The following is a 10,693-nucleotide window of genomic DNA, read 5'->3' on the forward strand; positions in this document are numbered from 1 at the left end:
TTTTTTGCTCTTAACATTTATTCCATTAGTTTGCTAAAGACAGAAGTTACAGCAACAGAATGACAATTACATGTATCACTCATTTTCTGAAGATCAGAGAAACTCTACTCTTAGCCAGATTTCCCATACCAGTTCTCCAACACTTCTCAAAAGTCATTGCCAGCAATACCATAAATGTATCTAATTCTTTCAAATACTCAGGAACATACACTCTCAGAAACAACTGATGTGTACATTTACACACTTTCCAAGTACTCATTTACCTTCCATCAAAAACTATTTTACAAAGCTTTAATTACTTCTTAATTGGTCAAATTTATTTTCTTTATTTTATTATAAAAATAATATAATATTTTAGTGTTTATCAATTTCATCTCACCTCCTTTATTAATGAACCTAATTTCTCTCCAAGACTACTTTCCCCTGGGATACTTGGAATAAAAACCTTTTTACTGCTTTGGCTAGTTATTTGCTTATTCTGCTTGTCTACTGCCCACATTTTTTTTCTTGCAAGCCTTCATGGACTGTATTTTTCTTCAGTTTCCCCTACCCTCTTTTCAATTTCTAATGTAGGTTTCTTTTAAATCTCAGATATTTATACAGCTCCTCATAACACCATATTGTACAATTCTTGTTCTTTGCATTCTTCTTTAGTGGTAGTGTAGTCTATAGCATCTTTATTATAATGTCCTTCTTAGAGCAGTGTCAGATCACATATTTGTACATGACTTCCAGCTCGAACTGCAACAAGAGTGCATATAATAACAATCCCGACTGCTATTCACCTTTGAGTGCTTTAAAAATACCCAGGGTGAAATCCTAGCCCCACTGAAATCAACGGGAACTTTGTTATTGACTTCAATGGGGCCAGAATATCACACACACCCGTCGTTAGATGAACAGTCCAGGTACTTAAATAGAAAGAGCGTGGAAAGTGCCCACTACCTGAAAGGATTAACTGAGAGCTACTCTTCTGTGCCTGCTATTTCTCCAGAATGCTCAAATGCTAAACAAAGCATCAAATACAGTACAGACCCGTTTCCATGCGAATCCACTTAAAGCGCGGTAGCGTCATGCCTCCCAGTGCTACCTATTTAACATGCGAGGCTTGTTAACACGCGGTACAGGAACTTGCTATGTAGTGCTACAGATTTGCTCACTAACTCACTGACATAGAAATCAACAGGAAGTGCAGAGCGGAAACGTGTTGTACCTCTTTACATATCACGCACGCTTAGTCATTGTCATGCTAGAGATATATAATATATATATTAATAGTACTGTAGGTATATAGCAATATATATACTACATTAGAAAATTTTAACCGTAGACCTAATATAATGGCAGAGGACAAGCGTCAGCGTTCCTCCACTGTAGAAGAAAAGCTAGCCACAACAGATCGAGTAAATAGCGGAGAAACCCAGGCCAAAGTTTCAAAAGATATTGGGACTGCCGAATCTACTCTCAAAGAATGGCTAAAAAACTAATCTAAACTGAATGGCTTTGTACAAAATATCGATCCTGCTGCGGGGCTTAAGCGAAAACACATGCGCACTATTCAGCAAAACCAACAACAGACAAAGCCATGTGCACACGGTTTGCTCAGGAAAGACTGAAAGGAATGTCGCTAAGTGGACCAATTCTTGAAGCCCAAGTGACAAAATCTGGAAATTTAACGGGGGATGACTCATTCCAAGCCAGCAAGGGGGTTATAAGTCATTTTTAAAAGCGTCATGGCATAACGCAGGTATCGATTATTGGAGAAAACCGATCACCCAATGAATCAGCCATGAACGCGTTTCCCGCTGAATTAAAATCTATTTTACAAAATGACGACTACCATGAAGAACAACTTTATAACTGTGATGAAACAGCTTTATTTGCAAAACTGCTACCTGATAAGACTTTATCCTTTAATTACGAGACACAGAAAACAGCTGGATTTAAAAAGATAAAAGATCGTCTGACTCTTCTTTTTTGTAGTAATAAGACAAGCAGACATAAGCTTACCCCTCTTCTCACTGGCCACTTTCATAACCCTCGCTGCTTTAATCACCTCAATAGAGCCAAACTGCCAGTAATATACACTAACAGCAAAAATGCTTGGATGACGAGACATTTCGACGACTGGTTCCACAACAGCTTTGTTCCAGCTGTTCGTAAGCATCTGCAATCAAAGAAACTTGAAGCCAAAGCACTTTTGCTATTTGACAATTGTCCAGCCCATCCTCCAGCCGAATCACTGGTATCGAACGATGGAAAAATTCGAGTATCTACCATTCAACACAAAATCAAAAATTCAACCTTTAGACCAGGGCATTATTCAGAATTTTAAAAACAATTATCAACAGGAGCTGATTTCAGTGATCGCGTCATGCACGTCTTCAGGCATTTCCAAATTCCTGAAACAGTTAAACATGAAGGAAATTATTTAGTTAGTTAAAAAAGCTTGGGATGGCATAAAACAAAAGTCCATTGAAAACTGCTGGATGAAGGCTCTCGGTGATGTCTTCTCTGTCAAAGACGGCTCAGACTCGGAAAATCCCAGCAGTGGCACTGATTCAGCGCTAGACTTTGAAGGATTTTCAGAAGAAGACGTCCTACAAACACGCACGCAGACAAAAGAGGATAAAGGTAAACTTCTCTTTCAAATGATAAAAGATTTTAGTTTGAATACGTCGCCAGAAATCATTACCAAGTGGCTGGAGATGGATGAAGATTGGCCGACTTCAGAATTTCTGTCCGAAGAAGAAATATTAATGGGCTGCGAGGCTACATCGGACCCGAAAATGATGGCGAGAATTCTAATAACACAGGCCTAAATGACAATGACGACGACGAGGATGTCGTTGAAAAGGTCAACATTTCACCCACAGAAGCCCTTAGCATTGTAGAAACTGTTGGAAGATTTATGGAGGAGCAAAATGCAGAAAATATCGAAATAATTCATCTGCGGCAAATGACAGACTTCATAAGAAAAAAATGCAAGCATGAAAGAGCAGAAAATAACTGTGGTTTTTTTTTAAGGGAATCATAGACACTTTTTTCAGCATGGCCCTCTTAACCCGCAGAAAGTTAACACGCGGTCATGACGGTTTGACTCCCGACATCTGCACGTAAACGGATCTGTACTAGACGTACAAATTCAGCACATTTTCATGAGAAAAACTGGTCCAATTTTACACTGCAACCCCTTATAAACTCTCAATTTCACCAGTATCACCACAGTCTTCCCAGTCATAAGGAAACCATACAAACAAAAGCAGACCCTTGCCCCACTTCCCAAAATTGTGAAAAGATTAAATGTTACATTGACCTTCCCTCCCACAATGTACCCAGAGTACTATTGGAGGTCCTTTCTCCATCACAATTCCTGTGGAGTGTACTAAGGTAAGTTTTCAGCTCATGGTCAGTCTTGAACTACATGCTTGAACTACACTTCCTGGCTCCCAATGATATGTCCTGCCTTTAGCCTCAAAACTTTCTCTCAAATACATGCAGCAAGAAGTTTAAGACTATAGATGGCACTTGCCTGAAAATACAGTCTCATCTGTCAAAGGAGACCACTAGCCCATAAGATGTCACAAGACATCTCACAGAGGTGTTTTAAGACAGGTGAAGAGAAAGCGCCTCCAAAAGGGAGTGGTAGAATTCAGCAGGGATGGAATGAGGATCCCGTACACAGATGAAAGTTCCTTTATTTTTACACCCTAGTTTTCTTCACGAATGGGCAACAAAGCTTAGTAGGCTGCAACTCTGCATAGCTCTTACATCAGGCAAACAAAGTGGTTCACTAGAAGAAAATCATGTTCACCTAAAATTGCTCTTCAGAGTGAAAAAGTGCAGCTTTTTTAAAAACAACAACATTGGTTTAGATGATTATGCCAGTAATGCAAATTTTAAGTGACTATGGCATTAGGCTCGTACTGCCTCATTTATATCTATAACAAATCAATATGGGCTCAGTGCAATATGTTCTGGAATAAGTTTGCCCTCAAATTCTCAGAAGTTACCATACACACAAAGTTCTCCACTGATCTGCTGCCAGAACCTCTGCCTCTGTATTAAAAAGAACCTGTTTCTCCATTTATAACAAAGTCTGAAGCGGCGAAACCTTATAGTGAAGATAGTTGACAATCAGCTACCAACATTCCAAGATAAGCAGGAGGCATGAAGTTCCCAGCTCCAGCCCATGCTATGTATGAGTTTTGAATGAGGTATTTATGACAAGAGATAATTACAACTATTCACTACAATAAAATGACACGGGAGGCATAAGGAGGCAACTGGGGAAAAGGTAACCCATCCCTAGATTATGGCTTAATCTCTGTTGAATATTAATGAAGACTTCCCAGACAACGTATCTAAAGTGACAAAAAAGTGAGGAAGACATCAAAATATAAAAGGTGTGCATGTTTTAAATATCCATTAAAAAAAAACTATGTTGAAATTTAGAACAATATAGTTAAGCACTGAAAAGTCAAGATATTACAAAAAGTTTTCATGTACAACTTTAAACTCTGACATTGCATTATTAGACTATTAAAGAAGCAGGAAATCATCTGCTTTTTTATATATCATCATATCTTATTTAATCCCTTACTAAATTTTTTTTTACAAAAGTACAAAAATCTCAGCTACATAAGGAAACTTAGAGCGATGTCATTCAAAAGACAAAGGGCCAAATTCACCATGGGTATCAGCGAAGGCAAATCAGTGATATAACCAAAAGTATCTATTTTACCTGTCTTGCAACCTCTGCTTACTGCACGGTCCCAGCTGCAGAGGGCCACCCACAAATATTCTTCCTTGTTCAAAACAAGAAAAAAAAAACAGAAAAGGAAAAAATTGACACCCATCCCAACACACACACACCCGCCTCAACAAAAAACACTCTCCTACCTCAAAAAAACAACCACCACCACCACCAATATATCATAGATTCAAAATACAGGACATTTGCTTATTTTTGGCTACATGCATTTTCCCCACCATTCTTCTAAAACCATTTAATATTACTTAAAAACTGGAGGGTTAGGGGTTCAACCATTTCCTAGCTATTATTTTGGAGGCGGGTAAAGTTATAATGCCTATTGAGAGAATAAATCACAACAAAAACAATGAAGAAAAGAAATCTGTTTTTAATGAACCACATATGAGTTGCATCTTCATGTTGTCACTGGAAGTGCAAGCAAAGGTTAAAACAACATTAAAAAGCAATTATATACATTTATCACACCCGATGGCCAAAACAATCCTATGGGCTGAAACAAGTTCATGTGACAACACAGCTTAGCACTGCTACCCTTTGAGTTTTTTAGTTTTTTTGCTACTAAAAACTATTAACAATACTGAGTGAACTCCTGACCCCATTGAAGACAATGGGAGTTTTACCACTGGCTTCAATGGGGCCAAGATTTCAAACCCAGAAAGCTACATCTTCATGTCAGCATTTCTTCCCTATCACCCACCTAATCACCTCCAATTTTCATTCAGGAGGACCCAAAATTACCTTCCTCAACTTTTAAATGTATATTCATTTCCTCAACTAACACTGGTTTTCTTTGCTCCAAAGCGTCTACCTTTGGGGCTCAGAAGTACCCATAAGTCTGCTCTGACCGCTGTCAATGTGCTCTTCAGTGATACAAAAGTACCTTCTGGTGAAGAAGCAACTAAGGTGATTCTGAGCCTCAACAGTGGCCGATGCTGTGGTTCAGCCAGGAAAAGAAAACCAATTTACATAAACCCACAACTGCAAAAATTAAAATTTTCCAAAATGGTACAGGTGTGAAAAATTTACATTTACACAATCTTCCTACCTTGAAAAATTAAAATTAAAGAAGTTAGTAGATCTGTTCCTTGCCTTACACACACCTAACCAGGTGAAGAGGAATCACAAGTGAGAAAAGCAGGTAGACAAAATAAAAATGCATCTATAATTCAGTGTGTCAGCAGAGAAAATGCACTTTCCGACCTTCCCACTCATCTTCTAAAGACCTACTCTCTCGGTTCAAGGCACTGAGACCCTCTTGAGTGGAAGCCAACGTAAACCCATTTATTTTTTCTGTGTTTGTACAGCACCTAGCACAATGGGCAGGCTCCTAGCCTCTAGGGTAATACAAACAATAATGTTCGGTTCCTGGCCAGTGGCTCCCTAGGCTGGAGCTTGTGACCTCACCTTCCTCTCTGCTCCCAGCATATCCACATATATGGGTTCATGGAAAGGATACTATAGCTGGGGAAGTGCCCTGGTTTAGCTTACGCTCCTCTTTTTCCTAGCTGGTCTGGGGATGAGGCTCTCAGCTTCTGCAGCAAGTAAATGTCTTTTCCACCCTACAAGTCTGCTCTTTGCTCAGTATCTGGAACTGAGGGCTGGTCTACACTATGGGGGGGGATCGATCTAAGTTACGCAACTTCAGCTACGTGAATAACGTAGCTGAAGTCGACATACTTAGATCTACATACCGCAGTGTCTTCACTTAGGTCTCCCGTTGATTCCCTTTGCGCTTCTCGTTGAGTTGGAGTACTGGAGTCAACACTAGAGCGATTGGCAGTCGATTTATCGCATCTATACTAGACACAATAAATCGACCCCTGCTGGATTGATCGCTGCCCATCAATCCAGACAGTAGTGTAGACAAGCCCTGAGAAGAAGAAGAATTCTTTCACCTACTTCTTCGTGAGGCTATACTAACATAAATAATGGGAAGGAGGAACATTTACTAAGAGTGGTAGCTGCCAGGCAGAAATCAGACAGCAGCCTAGCATAGCCTGAAAGGAGCTTATTCCCTCTAAAGAGAAGTCCCTGCAAGAAAGAAGTCGGATAAGAGGAAGAGTGTATAAAATGTTGGTGATTAGCTAATGAGAGGTGCAGAAAAAAAATACAGTATCACATTTTAAGGAGAATCTTGCTATAATAAAATGATATCCAAACAGATCTGGGGATATTTTCCCAGCTATTTTGGTCTTGTTGGGGAAAACTTAATGGTTAATGTATTTTCACTGTGGGGGAAAAAACAGGCCTAGTTAAGGAAATGACAACATCAATACTGAGGAAAACAGCAGACCCACAAAAAATTATGGTTCTGCTATAGTAACTAGGTCATAAGCCGAAAGTTCATAGTTATCTGCAGATTTTTCTATTCTGAGTGTTCTATATAGTTCTTTATTAACACACACAAAAAAGTATGCTGGTCATATATCCTCAGCATTTATGGCAAATTATTAATCAAGTCCCACCTGAAACAATTTGTTAAATTGATTTTAATCACTGGGCCTCTCATGTGAAGCTTTGTATAATCAGCATTTCATTTACAAAATTAATTGCCTGATTGATTCTCAAGAGGCAGTAGCTGTCATTACACTGCTGTCATAACTTTTGAGTAGGGGTGTCACAACATGGAATTCTGACAGTATGAAAGGCACTTCTATTTAAAAGTTGGGGGTGGGGGTGAAAATAAATACAGTGATTTCACAGAGTTGCTCTTTGGTCTGAAAGAAAGTAAAAAACATTACTTGCCAGTTTTAGACTGACTTCCTGCCTTCCTGCCACTGAACTAATGGACTAATCTACTCTTCGGCACTCCTTACTCAGGAGTAATGTCCATTTAAGTCAATTATATAATGGTTTGTGACTGGGTATAATGGAGTTGTTGGTGGATATAGGTGTTAATTGGGGGATAAGTAAGTACTAAGGTTGTTTGTGGAGTATAAGTTTCCTAACTTTCGAATGTATAGGGATTTTTGCATATATAATTTTCCTGACAATTTTCCTTTGTTTTAAATTAAACAAAGAATGCATATATAATTTACAACCCTACCATCACAAAATCCCCCTTGGCAGGTAATGGGGGTTTAGAGATTTTGTGAAAGAAGATATTGGATGCTAGGACCAGGTCACTGAGCTAGGAGCACAGGAAGGATGGAGGGAGGATCTCTGGTTTGGGGTCCTCCTCTACTCATATTTAAAAGAAAAATCATTGTTATATACTACAATAATGAGTTTAGGATTTTAAAAGCTACCTTCACAAATTAAAAATGATGGAAACTTTTTTTTTAAAAGGTAAAAATGTAAGTTTCCACTAAACCCTTTGGAGAACTTTTAAAGTCTTCTAGACGCTGACCTATTTCTGAGGCAACTCCAAAAATAAGCTCCTCAACTTCTCAGAGTCCTATGCACTAGATCTCACCAACTGCTCTTGAATGAGACAAATTAGAATTTTCTAGGCCAGGCTGTTTTTGAGATTAGTGTGACAAAATATCATGGAGGTAACTTTTCAAAAAGTGAATTACAGCCAGTACCGGGATATGTACTAGAACTCACCAGAATGAAGTTCCAGGATTAAATCTAGACCTGACTGCACCAAAACCCAGTGGAATGTAATGGCGTAAATAGTCCCACCCAAATTCTAATTCTGACCAGTGACAGTCCGTCTCTCATTGCAACCCTCCACCCTTGTCTGACTTTCCTCTCGGTAGGTAGACACTCTCTCTCCCAAAAACCTTCCTACTGTGCCAGTTAGCACATGCTACTTCAACATGCACAGGATGCTGAGATCTATTTTCCTTCCTTGACCTACTCCCCATCTTTGTGAGCCTCAACTTTTTCAGGTGTTCCAGTGCATGATCAAAGAAGCAGTAAGAGGAACCTCAGTAATAGGTAGGTTGATGGTGTAAAGGTAGGGGGGACACAGAGCTTCAGATGGCAGAAGAACCAGTAAATAGCTTCATTTTGTCCTCACAGTAAGAGGGAAAACTGTTCAACAACTCATGGCCCCAATGACAGAAGTGGTGGGCAGAGTTTCTGAACAACCCTTTTGCCATCCAGCCACAGTAAAACAATGGAGAGAACTGGAGATCCATTTAACACAGGAGTTTCAAACATACGGCCCACAGGCCAAGCTATTTGCTGAGCCCCACCAAGCTCCCTGTGCCCCACCTCCACCCCCCCCCAAGTTATTGCCTGCGGCCGCCAAGCTCCCCTCACCCACTTCCTCCCCCCAGCGCACCGTGTCCCCACTCCTCTGCCTACCTCCAGGCGCTTCCTGACGCCAAACAGCTGTTTGGCAGCATTTAGCTCTTTCCAGGAGGAAGGTGGGAGAAGCGGGGAGCCACGCACTCAGGGGAGGAGGTGGAGAAGAGGCGGGGCAGGGGCGGGGATTTGGGGAAGGGGTTGGAATAGGGGCGGGGAAGGGGTGGAAGAGGCAGGGTGGGCATCATGGAAGGGGTGGAGCTGGGACGGGGACAGTGGGGGGTGGGAGTGACAGTGATGCAGCCCTCCAGCCAATGTACTAGTCCTCATGTGGCCCTCATGGTCATTTGAGGTTGAGATCCCTGATTTAACACATCCTCAGTGACAGAAGTAGTAGCATACTGATCTTTTATGGGGGAGTGTAAAGCAGAGACTCATTCAACAACCTCCTGCCTCACAGCAGATGGTGAGTTCTGGTAATGTTTTACCATTTTCAACCCTAATTTCATATTTTTTCCCATAATTTCCTATTACCTAAGAATGGCTTTGATTAAAAAAAAACCTCTAGCCAGAGATAATATGCAAAATTCCTAAGTAATATTTTTAGGCTGATGGGTGATTTTGGAGGCAAACTCGGCCCTATAATGGAAACCCTGTTACAACTTCAACTATGAAGAGCCTACTGTCTCTTCACATATATATATATATATACACACACACACACACACACACAAGAATTTTTCCCTCCCCCAAAAGGGTTCTGCATGTTATTTAACTTTCTCTAAAAATGGAACATTTGGGGGCTTAAGTAGTTTGATGGTTTAATTTTAAAATAGTAATTGCTGCCTTTCCTTGGTTCATATGTGGTCCAGGTCAAAAGTGATAGCAGCTTTCACCAGTTGTTGGTTGTTTCATGCGCTTTAATAATACATTGGTGGTTTCAGTATAATTCCTAGTGAACAAATGATCATATTACTAAAACCTGTTGTCCCAATTAATAACCATATTAGCAGTCTCGGCTGAGAGACCATGGACCGAATGGGCATAATAATAATAGGAGATATCCCAATCTCCTAGAACTGGAAGGGACCTTGAAAGGTCATTGAGTCCAGCCCCCTGCCTTCACTAGCAGGACCAATTTTTGCCCCAGATCCCTAAGTGGCCCCCTCAAGGATTGAACTCACAACCCTGGGTTTAGGAGACCAATGCTCAAACCACTGAGCTATCCCTCAGACCATGAATCCAAAGATAGGCCCACAAGAGCATTGTTTAAGCACAAGATATTGTTGACTGGGCTGTCTATGCTTTCCCTAACCTACAGATACGCTAACTCACTGTGTCAATGCTGGCACCTGTCATGACTATCAAACTAACTTTCTAAGACAAAGAACAAAAACATCAAAAGCAGATAAGTATCACACCAATTTCACTGTGGTTTAAAGTGTTATAGACAGGAAGTGGATTTCTTCAACAGCCAAAACCAACACGGAATGACGAAGATTGGGTATGAGAGGAGATTTTTCAATATTAATTTCTCACATTTTAAAATGAGGTAATAAATCTGAACAAATGGAAACACTGATGAAGATCAAGTCTTTAAACTGTTTTAGAACAGTGGTTCTCAAAGCCAGTCCGCCACTTGTTCCAGGAAAGCCCCTGGCCGGTTTGTTTACCTGCCACGTCCGCAGGTTCAGCTGATCGCGGCTCCCACTGGCCGCGATT

At 40.4% G+C, this 10,693-nt stretch overlaps 1 protein-coding gene across 12 annotated transcripts in view; it reads right to left on the reverse strand.

The window, feature by feature from the left end:
* ARID1B (AT-rich interaction domain 1B) overlaps positions 1 to 10,693 on the reverse strand; it is a 405,616-nt gene that overhangs the window by 375,217 nt on the left and 19,706 nt on the right. Inside the window, exon 1 of one of the 12 annotated variants that reach the window (XM_039529458.1) lies at positions 4,745 to 4,806. The exons of the other annotated variants lie outside the window; for them this stretch is intronic. The gene's annotated coding sequence lies outside the window, so the exon portion shown is untranslated. Of the gene's footprint in view, positions 1 to 4,744; positions 4,807 to 10,693 lie in introns of those variants that run through there. 12 annotated transcript variants of the gene reach the window in all.

The sequence above is a fragment of the Mauremys reevesii genome, linkage group 3 (genome assembly GCF_016161935.1).
Source record: "Mauremys reevesii isolate NIE-2019 linkage group 3, ASM1616193v1, whole genome shotgun sequence".
NCBI lineage: Eukaryota > Metazoa > Chordata > Testudines > Geoemydidae > Mauremys > Mauremys reevesii.